The 12,441-nt window shown below is 47.1% G+C and overlaps 1 protein-coding gene across 4 annotated transcripts in view; it reads right to left on the bottom strand.

Moving 5' to 3' along the window:
- Positions 1-12,441, bottom strand: part of Rangap1 (Ran GTPase activating protein 1) — a 37,376-nt gene that overhangs the window by 21,535 nt on the left and 3,400 nt on the right. The window contains exon 1 of one of the 4 annotated variants that reach the window (XM_041672458.1): positions 3,857-4,075. The exons of 1 other annotated variant lie outside the window; for it this stretch is intronic. The gene's annotated coding sequence lies outside the window, so the exon portion shown is untranslated. Of the gene's footprint in view, positions 1-3,191; positions 3,302-3,339; positions 3,358-3,856; positions 4,076-12,441 lie in introns of those variants that run through there. 2 more of the 4 variants (XM_041672457.1, XM_041672460.1) reach the window with 2 other exon arrangements.

Below are 12,441 nucleotides of genomic sequence, written 5' to 3'. Positions count from 1 at the left end.
TGGGGGGGGGGGGTGTCCCCTTAAAATCTCTGGTGTGTGTGTAGCAGGAGTAGGGAGGAAGGGGGTGCATTAGCCCTCTTCCTGTCATGGAGGGCCTAAAGGCACCAGAGTAATGAATATGGGATTAGAAGAACAGTCTGGAAAGGTGGCAGAGTAGTAACTTCTTCAAGTCCCTCTCCAAACTGCCCCAGGTGGGAGACACACCCAGTGCAGTCCCAAAGCAATAGGGGCTCCAGGAGTCACACACCTGCCTGGTCATCTTGGCAGCACTCTGTCTGAGGGTCCCGTTCCTCAAACAGGACATAGATGGCTATAGGATCCAGGTCATCCATCCCAGGGAATGGCCCACTGCCCATGCTGGCATGACTCGAGGTGGCACACAAGGCTAAGGCATGTCTGGTTTCAACCCTGGCCAGGAGACTGCACACGCCACAGCAGCCTCTCAGAGATGCCTAGGAGACCAGAGGGACCTACATCACAAGGGCTGCCATCACAATAGAGACTCAGCTTCTCCACTGTGTTTCAGAGGCACACACTGCACACATCCAACAAGCAACCACCGCAGGGGCACTAGCTCTGTGCTATCCTCTAATCCAGCCCTGACACTCAGATCCCAGGGGTTGAGGGCTCAGTCTACAAGGCTGCCCCACATGTGATGTTGACATGAACCCCAGGGTGTTTACCTGTGCTTCTGATCCACTGGCTATGAACTATGGTTGCCATGACCCTCCCCTTGGGGTCAATTAATATGCTAGAACAGCTCACAGAACTCAAGGAAAACATACTATATCTACTGATTTATTATAAAGGATGTGTATGTGTCTGTGTTTGAGGGTGTGTATGTGTGTGTTAGGGTGGTACCCAAGACCTCTACCATCATACCTTCAAACCCCAACACATGACTTACTTATTCATTCAGTTATTTATTTACTTAGAGACGGTCTCAATGTGTATCTCTGGCTGGCTCGAACTCAAGCTATATTTCAAGATAGTCTCCAAGTCACAAAGATCTACCTGGTTTTGCCTCCCCAGTGCTGGGATTAAAGGTGTCCACCATCATGCCAGCAAACAAAGGATATTTTAAAGAGTACAAATGAGCAGTCAGATAAATACAAAGAATGCACAGGGAAGGTAAGAGAAAAGGGACCAGAGCTTCATGTACTCGTAAAGCCTGCCATCCTCCGAGAATCTCAAGTTCAGGTGTCTGGAAGCCTTCTGAGCCCTGTTTTTTTGAAGGTTAATAGACTTCGTTACATAAATATGATGGTTAAATCTTAGGTGTCGATAAATCTGAACTTGGGATACAGGGCAAGAGTCCCAACTCAGTAATTCTGTTTGGGTTTTCCTAATTACTACCTCCGCCCATCCAAGCACTTCCAAAGGCACTGAGAGCCAGGAGTCAGCACTAGAGTACAAAGGCGCGTCACTTTAGAATTGCAGGAGTTTTCTATGGCAGGAAGCAGAACTATAACCAAATACATATTTCATAATCTCACCACCAGTGACAAAGCTGCCCACAGCTGGGAGTTTAACAGACTGGCAGAATGGAAAGGTAAGGCTGGGGTATAGCTAAGAGAAGGGGACCTGTCTACCATGCAGAAGTCTGCAGGTTTAAGCTCCAGCACTACCTCGGAGAGTGAGGTACCAAGAGGATGTGGCAGGTACCAGGGTGAGGTGGTCCGAAGAAGAATGGCCCCATAAGCTTATAAATTACAATCCTCTCTCTGCCTTCAGATCAGGTTGTGTCTCAGCTATTGCTTCAGCCCATTGGTGCCACTACGTGCCACAACATGACAGTAATGGATCAAACCTATGAAACTGTAAGTGAGCACCCCACTAAATGCTATTATTATTATTATTTTATTATAAGAGTAGTCTTGGGTCATGGTGTCACTTTACAGCAATAGAAAGCTGATTAAGACACAGGGAACAGTCAAGTCATTCTCTGAGTACCTTCTGAATGCTAGACCACATGCACACAATGATCCTGCTACCCATAGGTCAGGGCAGGAGTCTCAGCAATGAACTAGGCCCCACCAACCTCCTGCTCCTCAGATATCCTGCCACATACCAGGCTACTTCTGGGCTCAGTCTGCCTTCTTACTCCTGAGCACCCTGGTTTATCTAGTTTATCAATAATCACAGACTAGGGCTGGAGAGATGGCTCAGAGGTTAAGAGCACCGACTGCTCTTCCAGAGGTCCTGAGTTCAATTCCAGCACCCACAGGGTGGCTCACAGCCATCTGTAATGAGATCTGGTGCCTTCTCCTCTTCTGACTAACATGGAGGCAGACCGCTGTACACATAACAAAAAATAAATATTAAAAAGAATAGGCATAGATTATTACTCAGGATAAAACATCAGAACATTCAACAAAACACGGTATTACGTACTGACACTGTTCCAGGAGATTTGCAGTAAATCACACTCTTTGAAGCTTACACTCTTAACAAAATCCTTTTGCATGTTAATGAAAAGGAATCTGGAAGTGAGGGAGGGGCAGTTAGGGGTAGAAGTCTCGCCTGGAATTTATGCCCTGGTTTCAATTTCTGTCACCACCAAAAAAATAAAGAACCACCAGGTGGTGGGTGCCCACCTATGATCTAGTACTTGGGAGACAAGGCAGGAGTTAGAGGCCACTCTCAGCTACTGAGGGAGTTGAGGCCAGTCTGGATTACGTGAGACCCTGTTAAAAATACAAAGAAAAAAACCCACAGAAGCAACCAGGAAAGGAAAGCCAAGAAGGTGCTTTTGGGGTTTGTTGAAAATTTTTTTTCTTTTTTCTGGAGAAGTGGGAGGTTGCAATTTATAGTAGAATAATTAAAGGTGTTTTCTGTAAAGAAACTAAAGATACCACAGATCGAGCCACGCGAAAACCAAGGGAAGAGCATCCCTATAAAGGGAACAGAAAATGCACAGGCTTGTGGGAAAAGAGAAGGACCTGCAAGGCCAGTGGGGCCATGGCTAGAGCAGAGAGACGAATATGGAAATGTTAGAAAAAAAAATTAATTAAGGGCCTCAAACCGCCAAGGCTACTTTAAAGGGTGTGTAGCAGTATGAGGGTCCCTGGGGGGTTTCTACCAGATAAAACTGCATCAAGCTGCTTTGACAGGAAGAGCGTCCCGGTAGAAAGCCTGACATTGCTTAGGAGCTCCTCAAGAATGACAACACGAAGATGAGAAACTGTCACCTGTTACAGTTCTTAGATGGGGCAACAGGGTTAAAAATGTGGCGGCGGTGGTAAGGCTTCAGGTGGAAAGGAGACATTCTTAGTTCAGGGGACGGAGACACACAGGCGCACACAGGCCCTCCCCCGTTCGCTTTAAAGGCTGACCAACCAAAGCACAGAGGGGCTGGAATAGATCTGTCCAAGGTCAGCAGCCAGCCTGCGAGGGAGCACATACAAACGGTCAATACACAAACGCCCTCTCCTCCTGGGCGGCCGCGTGGGAGGCGTCCTCAGGTGCACATCCATCCATCGACCCGGCAAAGCGTCAGCAGTGACTCATGCCAGGCTTCCCGCGCGGACGTGGGCTGACTTGGGTAGGCGGCGATGGGCGGCGGGGCCCCACCCGGAACACCAGGCGGCTCGCACCGCCTCCAGGTGAGATGGATGCCAACATGAGACGCCACCCCGGGCAGCAGCGCTACGAAAGACAGTTGAGGAATGGGTCCTCTCGAGGCCTCAGTTTCCCCAAACGTGAAAGGGTCAGCGCTGTCCAGCGCCCCTCCCCACCACGCGGGGCCGCGGTGGGCGCCGCGAAGTCAAGGAGTAGGCACGAGGCGATCGCTTCGCCCCACCCAGGCTCTGGTGGCCCAGGCAGGTGACAGAACAACACGAGGGCCCCGACTCACCGCAAACAGGCGGCGCCGCCGCGTGGGGCGACGGAACGCGCGTCGGTGCGGAGCGTCGGAGACGGCTCGAGAGCCCACGTGAGGGACGGGCCGGTCACCGCGCCCCCGTACGACGGTCCCAGTGCGCAGTCCCGCCCGACTGTCCTCGCTGCAGCGGCTGCTCGTCTCGCTTGTGCACACCACCTGCTCCAGGATCTCCAGCGATGATGGCGGCGGAGGAGGATTTTTGAAAGCCGGCAGTTTCTTTCCTTCGATTTGATTTGTTCAAGCCGAGGTGGGGTTTTGCCGGGCCCGCGTGCGGAGCCTCCCGGGAAGGAAAGTCCTGTCCGCAGGCACGAGTATGGCTGGACTTGCGTGACGAACTACAATTCCTATGAAGCACCGCGCTCCGAGTTAGCAACCCTCTTTCCGCCCGCCCTCTCGGCTTCTGGCTCTTTCTTGGCTGGACTACGTAGGACGGTGCTTGACGGGAGCACCCGCAGACTACAAATCCCGGCAGACTATGCGGCAAAGCGCCGCATCCTTCCGTAGAGGTTTGCGCTCTCATTCGTGCAACTTTATTGACAAAGGCGATGATGTCAAAGGCACAGCGAGGGGTGTCTTCAGCTGTAGTAGGGATCCACTTGACGAAAAGAAAGACTTTTATTTTCTTTTGGTTCCCACGAAATTGAAAGGAAACTCCAAGAATTCCAAGAAGATTGGAAAAAAAATAGCTATTTTATAGTAGAAACAATTGGCCCATATTAACATCAATAACAAAACAAACACACCATCATAACCTCACAGTTCGGCACATTGAGGATGCAGCATCGCTGTCCATTCCTTCAATTCATAATATTAATCAGATCATGGGGGAAAAAAAATACCAAAACAGAGAAACAAAACCAAGATCACCTTCCAGAATAACTGGTCTGTACTGTCCCTAAGTTCTGTGTGCCGTGCAAATTGAAGAATATTACTGAGTAAGAGATGAAGATGGCTGTTCTGGGGGTCCAGCTCAGCATCGTGCTTACAATGGCTTGTGTTCATCGCCAGCACTGAAAAATAAATAAATACGTCGGGCGCCTTTAATCCCAGCACTCGGGAAGCAGAGGCAAGCAGATCTCTGTGAGTTCGAGACCAGCCTGGTCTACAAGAGCTAGTTCCAGGACAGGCTCCAAAGGAAAAAAGAAAAAGAAAAGAAAGAAAATACAATATTGAGAGAATTAGCAAAATTTGTCTATATACTAAATCTTAGTATTGATACTAAATTTATTTATTTTATTGTACTGTGGGTTATGTGTGATATTGTGAAATAAAATAACAATAACAGTCCTTGTACCCTCTTGTTAGCACATATTCCTAAAGTCCTAGGAGGACACCCAGCCATTATCTGCTGCAGAAATAACTGTTGCTGGGCATGTGGGGAAACTGTGTATGGAATCACATTAGTAGTCTGGGCTGGTGGCTGAATGAGAGATTGGGGCGACAGATATTTTCCTCTTATGTTTTCAGAACAAGACTGCCTTCCTGGAGAAAAGTACTGAAATGATTAGAGACAAAGGAGCGTGCTGTCTACAACTTCCTCTTAAAGAGTATTTAAAAGGTATGTGTAAGGAGGGGCTGGAGAGATGGCTCTGGGGTTAAGAGCACTGACTTCTTCTAGGGGGCCCAGGTTCAAGTCCGAGCATCCACATTGCGGCTCACAACTGTCTGTCACTCCAAGTCCAGGGGAATCTGACACTTTTACATCAATAAGTTTTTTAAAACAAAGAAGTTTTAAAAAATGTGTGAGGTAGGGTTGGAGAGATGACTCAGCAGGTAAGGGCACTGGCTGCTCATTCAGAAGACTGGGATTCAATTCCCAGCACCCACATGGTAGCTCACAGCAGTCTGTAACTCCAGTCCCCGGGCACCCAACGTCCTCTTCTGGTCTCTGCATGAATTGCACACAGGTAGACATGTAGTCCACAAACATACCTGCAAGTAAAACAACTATATACCTCTCAAAAAAAAAAAAAAAAGGAATTGTTTGTTTGGTTGGTTTCTCTTATTGTGTAACAGCCCTGGCTATCCTAGAACTCGCTTTGTAGACCAAGCTGGCCTCAAAACTCAGAGATCAGCCTGCCTCTGACCCCCAAGTGCCACCACTGCCTGGCTAACTTTTTGACCATTATATAAGTAACATGTTTATAATTAATATGTTATATTAACATGTTTCAGGTCCTCTCCAAAGCAGTGTGTGTTCCTAGCCTCAGAGCTGTATCCCCTGCCATATGTGAATTTTTTTATGGAACTTTTACATTTAATTATTTACTTTTTCACAGGATCAGTCTTACTACATAGCCCAAGCTGGCCTTGAACTCATGAGATCTCTTGACTCAGCCTCCCAAATGCTGGGATGACCATTTTCATAATACTGTGAACAACCGGAACTAAGATTAATTCATGCATTACAGTATTGACATTGTATTACAATTGTCTGTCACTGGCTGTTTTATATTTGAGGCTCGTGACTCTCTTTTTAAAAGTTGATTATTTTAAGGGTATGAGTGTTTTGCCTGCATGTATACCTGTGCACTATGTTCATGGAGTACACAAAGAGGCCAGATGAAGGTGACAGATCCCTGGATTTAGAGTTACAGATGGTTGTGAGCCAGCATTTGGGGGCTGGGAATTGAACCCAGGTTTTATGGAGGAACAGCCAGCGCTTTTAACCAGCGTTCCACCTCTCTAGCCTCCACCTACTATTTTAAATGAGGAAAACCTGTTTATGTTTATTTCTTTGTGGGTGTGTGTTAGTGGCAGGGAGTCACAGCGTGTGTCTGGACCTCAGACTCTGTGGCAGGTACCTCTTCCCAGTAAACCATCGCAATGGTCCTCGAACTCCTGATCCTCCTGTCCCCATTCTCAGGTACTGGAATTATAGACATGGCCAATGGTGCCTGGTTTATTTATCTGAGACAGGATCTCACTGCCTTTGTTACTTTTTTTTTTAAAAGATTTTATTTATTAAGTATACAATGTTCTGCCAGAAGAGGGCATCAGATCCCATTATAGATGGTTGTGAACCACCATGTGGTTGCTAGGAATTGAACTGAGGACCTCTGCCAGTGCTCTTAACCTCTGAGCCATCTCTCCAGCCCCCCTTGTTACTTTTTTGTTGCTATGAGTAACACACAAAAAAAAGAGGAGCAAGGCAACTTATAGAAAAAAGAGCTCACTTGGGCTTCCAGTTCTAGAGGGATAGGTCTGTCATGTCAGGGAGGGGTGGCAGCCTGAAGCAGGCATAGTGGCAGGAACGGGGTGTTGAAAGCTTATGTCTTTCACTGCAAGCTCACAAAAGCAGAAAGAGTGAGCTAGAAACGACACGAGGCATGTTTAAACACTCCAAGTGTCACCTTTCTTGCAGCCAGGTCACACCTCCTAAACCTCCCCAAACAGCACCAGTAGCAAAGGACCAAGTATCCAAATGTCTAAGACGATGGAGGACTTTCTCATTGAAACACGGCTTTCCAGTCTCTGGCCCCCATAGGCTCCTGGCCATCTCAGAATGCAAACTGCATTTAGTCCAACTTCAATGGTACTCATAGCCTTTCACAGTTACAAGACAAAAGTCTCCGGGCTGGAGAGATGGTTCAGGTTAAGAGCATTGGTTACTCTTCCAGAGGTCCTGAGTTCAATTCCTAGGAACTACTTGGTGGCTCACAGCCATCTGTAATGAGATCTAGTGCCCTCTTCTGGCATGGAGGTGTACATACAGGAGAGACATAAATATAATAAATAGATTAAAAAAAAAAAAGGCCAGGTGGTGGTGGCACTAGCCTTTAATTCCTGCACTTGAAAGGCAGAGACAGCCATGTCTCTGAATTCAAGGCCAGCCGAGTCTACAGAGTGAATTCCAGGTGAACTAGGTCTGTTACACAGAGAAACCCTGTCTGGAAAAACCAAAACCAAAAACGACCAAAGTATTTTTTAGATCCAAGACAATCTCTCAATTGAAACCCCTGGTAAAATAAAAAAGTAAACCACATACTTCCAACATACAAAGGCATAGGATACACATTACCATTTCACAGAGGAAAGGGAGCATAATAAGGAAATACTGGACCAGAGCAAGACTGAAAACCAGCAGGGCAAACGCCGAATATTATAGCTCCATGTTTGATGTTTGAAGGTTTTTTTTCCTTCAAAATTTCTTTTAGCTGGGCAGTGGTGCACACCTTTAATCCCAGCACTCCAGAAGCAGAGGCAGGTGGATCTCTGAGTGTTTGAGGCCAGGCTGGTCTGCAAGAGCTAGTCCAGGACAGGCTCCAAAGCTACAGCGAAACCCAGTCTTGAAAAACCAAAGAAAAACAAAACAAAATAAAACAAAAAACAATTTTATTGCATTTATTTATTTTTCTTTTATGTGTAAGTATTTTGCCTGAATGTTTGTATGTGTACCATGTGCATGCCTGATGCCAACAGAGGTCAAAACAGGGTTTCAGATTCCCTAGAAATGAAGTTAACAATTGTGAGCCACCATGTGGGAGCTGGGAATTGAACCAGGGTCCTCTGGAAGAGCAGTAAGCACTATAAACTGCTGGACCATCCTTCCAGCCCTAACATCTGATACCTAACTTCCAAAGGACTTAGATGGCTCTGCCCTTCCAGTTTTGCGCTACCTGCAACACCTCTCTCTCTCTCTCTCTCTCTCTCTCTCTCTCTCTTTCTGTCTCTCTCTCTCTCTCTCTCTCTCTCCCCTGGTTCCACTTCCTGTGTGTATCTCTTCTAGACAGATATCCCATGGCTCTAGCATCAGCAACATCTTCTAGTCTCCAATGCAACCCAGGCTTCACTTTCATGGCTTCATTCAGTGGCCTTTCAGGACTCCCGGCCTTCTCAGGGCCTTTTTGCAGAGACTCCTCTGTCCTGTGTGCTTGGCCTCAAGGGCTCTCCAGAACCAGAGGAAAGTCTGCAACACCTTTACTCTTGCTTTCTTCCCCCTTTAAACCCAGTGCCTTGTGGACTGCCAAGGTCTGAGGACAGTTTAGGACGGACCCCCTTGAGTGCCATTAGCAGCAGCTTTTGTTTTCAGTTGCTTTCTAGGGGTGAAAGCCCCCTTCTGGTTTTTCCTTTTACAAATTGGAAGTTTAGCCTGCTGATGGAGGACCCTGAGGACACTCTTCCCTCTACTCCACTTTAGAACAGTAGGCCTCTCCTTAGCCATGTTGATCCCATCTCTTTCAGCACCAGCCTTGGCTGAGACATATTTAGTGGGGCTCTTTTTCTTGTATTTGTAGTTTGTATTTTTTTCTTCCCAGCTTGTTCTTTTTCACTGTAGACCTGTAGAACAAGTCATTAATAAGAACCATATGTCAGGCATGGTGTTCATGCTTACCTTTGATCCTGGTGCCCAGGAAGCAGAGGCAGAAGGATCTCTCTGAGTTTAAGAAGAGCCTCCACTACCTAGCAAGTTCCAGGCCAGCAAGAGCCACACGATGAGACCCTGTCTCAACAAAACCCAAACTGCTACGGATTAAATATTGTCGTCTTGAAACCGTCTCTGCCCGAAGAATTAGTCCATTACTTTTTAAGCAAATTCTTAGGTCAAGGGCAAAGAACAGCCAGAATAACAAAGGAATGACCTCTAGCCCTGTTGGTAGGAGTTTTCTCTTCAGAAACCTCTTGAGCTCGCCCTCCACCGTCCACACTGCTCTCAACACAGGCCCCTTCCACAGCATACCAATTAGCCAGGCTTACAGTATTCAACCACTCACCTAGTCCAGATCTAAAGTCTCGCCTATTCCTCTCAGAAACAGCACGGCCAGGTTCTTTACAGCAATAGCTGACTTTCCTGTAACAACTTCTGTGCTCATCACTTTTATTGTGATAAAGCACCAAGAAAAAGAGTCTAATTGGACTTCTTGGACTTACGGTTTGAGAAGGAAGGACCTGAGTCTGTCATGGCAGGGAAGCATGTCAGCAAGCAAAGGTAATGGCAACCTGAACTGACTGACGGCTGGCAGCTCACATCTTGAGCCACAAGCGTGAAACAAGGAGAACAAACCACAAGTCACGGGAGCCTTAAAACTCTCATAGCCCACCCCAATGACATACTTCCTTCAGCAAGGCCACACCTCCTAAGCCTTCCCACATAGCACAGCCCCACCACCACCAAGAAATCAAGTTGTCAAATGCCTGAGACTAGGAGGGACATCTTCTTCAAAGCACTACACTCACCCTGTAACTCTCGCTGGCCTGGATCTCATAGTGATCTGCCTCTGCCTACCTAGCGCTAGGGCTAAAGACAGGTACCACTACGCCTGGCTCCATTTTTTTTTATTTTGTAAATTAGCAATTACACAGACATCAACGCTTTCCTTGCTTTACTTATCCTTACAGTGACCGTGCATCAGGGTTCTCAGAGGAAACAGAACTAATTGCAGGGATGGATGGATAGATTCGCTTGCAAGGAACTGGTTCACATGAGTAGAGGGACTGACGATCCCCACTGTACCCTCCGTGCTCTGGATCAAGTCCAGGACCTTGCAAATATTCTAAACTGAGCCCTGTGGCAAGCACTAGGATTTGCATTTGGAGACTCAAGAAAGTGGATGGCATCCTTCCAGTGCGGTGAGGAGGTTCAGGGGAGATGTCACGTTTCGGCTGGACAAAGGTAGAAGACAAAATCCAATGTCCCAGCTTGAAGACATAGGGTTTAGACCTCCCACTGATTGGCTGCAGCCCATTCCCCTTCCACAGGGCAATCTGCTTTCCTCAGGCTGTCAACTGAAAAGCTAACCTCATCTAGAAAACATCCTCACAGAGATGCCCAGAATAATGTTTGGCATCATTTGCTTGTCTGCTGTCTGGCACGCTGCAGCCCATTCATGTCACACAGATAATTCGCCGTCATAGGGACTGAGAGTTGAGTTGCGTGACAGGATAAGACTAACGTTCATAAGGCCCTGCTTCGTTCTGTTTTTAATCCCCCCAAACCACAATAAAAATATAAAAATATATAAAAGCAATCGATGAGCTGGGTGTGATGGTACATGCTTTTAATTGTAGCACTTAGGTCTCCGAGTTCAAGGCTAGGAAAGGCCATATAGTGTGACTCTGTCCCCCCCCCCAAAAAAAATTAAGCTTCATAGAACCTTATAGGATAAGAACAGTCACAACGAGGTTTCCAATAACAATGAACAACACACATGACTGCATATAACATGTCGCCTCGGTATGCTGTAGGCTCTGTCACTCTGTAATGTTTGCACGATGATAAAAAACATCTAGCAATGTATTTCTCATGACCCCCCACCCCCTACCCATGTTAACTCAGCTTGTATTAACAAGTACCATAGGTAGGGGGACGTTAGTGACATAAAGCATTTATTTAGCTCCGGAATGTTCAAGGTGCGGGATCAGGTGCCACAGGATCAGGCTTTTGGTGTACAGACAGACAAACCTCTTCCTGGCTGACAGATGCACCCTCACCTGCAATCTTCTCTGGTGTCTTTTTTTTTAATTTTTATTTATTTATTATGTATACAATAGTCTGTCTATGTGTATGCCTGCAGGCCAGAAGAGAGCGCCAGATCTCATTACAGATGGCTGTGAGCCACCATGTGGTTGCTGGGAATTGAACTCAGGACCTTTGGAAGAGCAGTCAGTGCTCTTAACCACTGAGCCATCTCTCCTCTGGTGTCTTTTCTTGTAAGGGCTCACGAGGACTCCACCCACATGGCCTGGTTATGGCCCGAAGGTCTCACACCACACTGAGGTTTCAATACATGGACACATTCAGCCCACCACACGCCCAATTTACAGATGAGGAAGAAGGAACTAAGGTTAAATTTGTGAATATATCCTGGATCCTTCCCTAAGTGGCACAAAGTCAAGTACTTTAGTGGGAGGTCTAAGACCTGGGACCTGGCCACAAAGGCTTGTTGACTGAGTGAATGAACCTGAACATGACTTCGACAAAGGTAGTCATGAGCTCACGCTCTCCTAGGAAGCAGCAGGGTCTAAGCCCGGTGCAGAAGGTGAAAAGAATACATGGGTGGTATACTTGTAAATTCCTCATGGCTGGGAGCATGAGCCTTGGAGTCCCACCTCCAGAGGTTCACTCGAGTCCTTGAGAGTAACGAACGAGTGACAGATCCAGAATTAAGATGCCCCGTCATGGTACAGTGGTTAGGGCTTTTAGGACAGGTAATCAGTCGGAGACAGGATCATGTCCTGCCTCTTCCTTAGACGCGTGTGACCTTGATCTAGTCATTAACCAGTTATGTCTATTCCTGGTCCAAATGTGGGTAAAACCAATCCCTACCTTCTAGGGCTTTTAAGCTGGTAGGAGACTCCGCATATGCATGCCTTTGCTCAGGATAAACAGGCAGAGGCTGTCAATGGTACTTCGGCTTTGAAATGAGGACATAGGCTCACAGCTGAACAACTGGACAATGTATTGGTGCGAGATTCCTGTCACTAGTCTTCAAAGCACCCCACCTCCGGTTGGGGTGTCTCTGGCAGTCCAGATCAAACTGGATCTCTGTGCATTCGAGGCCAGCCTGGTCTACAGAGTGAGTGCCAGGACAGGCTCCAAAGCTACAGAGAAACCCTGC

Source organism: Microtus oregoni, unplaced genomic scaffold (genome assembly GCF_018167655.1).
Source record: "Microtus oregoni isolate MIOR12 unplaced genomic scaffold, Mior012 000022F_ref0000154, whole genome shotgun sequence".
Lineage (NCBI taxonomy): Eukaryota > Metazoa > Chordata > Mammalia > Rodentia > Cricetidae > Microtus > Microtus oregoni.
The sequence above is the reverse complement of the archived record's forward strand: the minus strand, read 5'-3'. Positions and strand labels throughout refer to the sequence as shown.